The sequence below is a fragment of the Octodon degus genome, unplaced genomic scaffold (genome assembly GCF_000260255.1).
Source record: "Octodon degus isolate 3935 unplaced genomic scaffold, OctDeg1.0 scaffold00070, whole genome shotgun sequence".
Lineage (NCBI taxonomy): Eukaryota > Metazoa > Chordata > Mammalia > Rodentia > Octodontidae > Octodon > Octodon degus.
In genome coordinates this window covers 6,003,640-6,004,771 of record NW_004524646.1, presented here as the reverse complement: position 1 = coordinate 6,004,771, position 1,132 = coordinate 6,003,640, and the positions used below count along the sequence as shown (strand labels likewise).

The following is a 1,132-nucleotide window of genomic DNA, read 5'->3' as shown; positions in this document are numbered from 1 at the left end:
TTTTTTGTGTTTGTCTGGCTCAGAGCTTGAATCTATAACAAAGATTCTCATTATCAAATTTTGTTCTCAGGGAGGGCAGGTAGGTCATCGCTGCCACCCTCAATTTTTTTCTTGTTACTTCTTGCTTTTTCTTTTTTTTTTTCTTATTTGAATCAATTTTCAGAAATAAACCCTACACTTCTTACCAGTCATTCTTCATTATACTCAACCCTCATCCCTGAACCCACTGATCTACTTGCTATCTCCACTCTGGTGTCAATGGTGCCCTCTGAAAACTCATGATTAGTACCTTTATGGAAGAGATCGAATGGAGTTGGGCACAGTGACACATGCCTGTGATCTCAGAACTGGAAGGTTGAGGCAGGGCTGGGAGCTAATGCCAGCCTGGGGTACAGTGCCAGACCCTGTTGGGGTGGCATGTGAGATAGAAGGCTACTGCCTTGCTCCTTCTGATATGTGAAAACACATGAATGAAAGACCACAGTTGAAGCAGAGAACTGATCTTCTCCAGACCCTGAGCTTCCCAGGCCCATAAGTTTGGACTTCCTGGCCTTCAGAATACATTTTAGGGCCAGCCGGATAGCTCAGCGAACTGAAGTGCCTGCTTAGGCAGAATGCGGGTACTGGGGTTCAATCCCCAGCAACCAAGCTGTGCTGGCCCCACCCCAGGGCACACTGAGATGGCGATTGAGACTGGGCATGGTGGCTTGTGTCTGTAATCCCAGTGCTTGGCAGGCTGAAAACAGGAGGATCACTATGAGTCCAATCTGTGTACTGAGGCCCTGTAGACCCTGTAGACCCTGTACTAAATACATAAAAAAGAATACATTTTGATTTTATATGACTTTACCCATTTAATAGTAACTTGAACAGACAAAGACTGTGCCTATGAATTTGCTTATTCTGTGTACTTCATATAGTGGAATGATGCAAAATGTATTCTACTTGAAGCATTTAGTATGTTTTCTACCATATAGTGTTATGTATTGCTTCATTCTTTGTTACAGCAGGATAGTATGCAATTATATGGAAAAATGCATTTAAAAAATTCATTCATGGGCTGCTTGTCATGACATGCCAGTTGCTGCTATGATGTCTCTTGGGTAGGTGGTTGTTCAAGAAGAAGGGGGTG

General features: G+C 43.3%; 1 non-coding gene across 1 annotated transcript; it reads right to left on the bottom strand.

The window, feature by feature from the left end:
- Positions 1–13: 13 nt before the first annotated feature.
- LOC111817802 lies at positions 14–98 on the bottom strand. The gene has a single exon (XR_002821916.1). It is a non-coding gene; the product is annotated as a small nucleolar RNA SNORD103/SNORD85 (small nucleolar RNA).
- Positions 99–1,132: the final 1,034 nt, after the last annotated feature.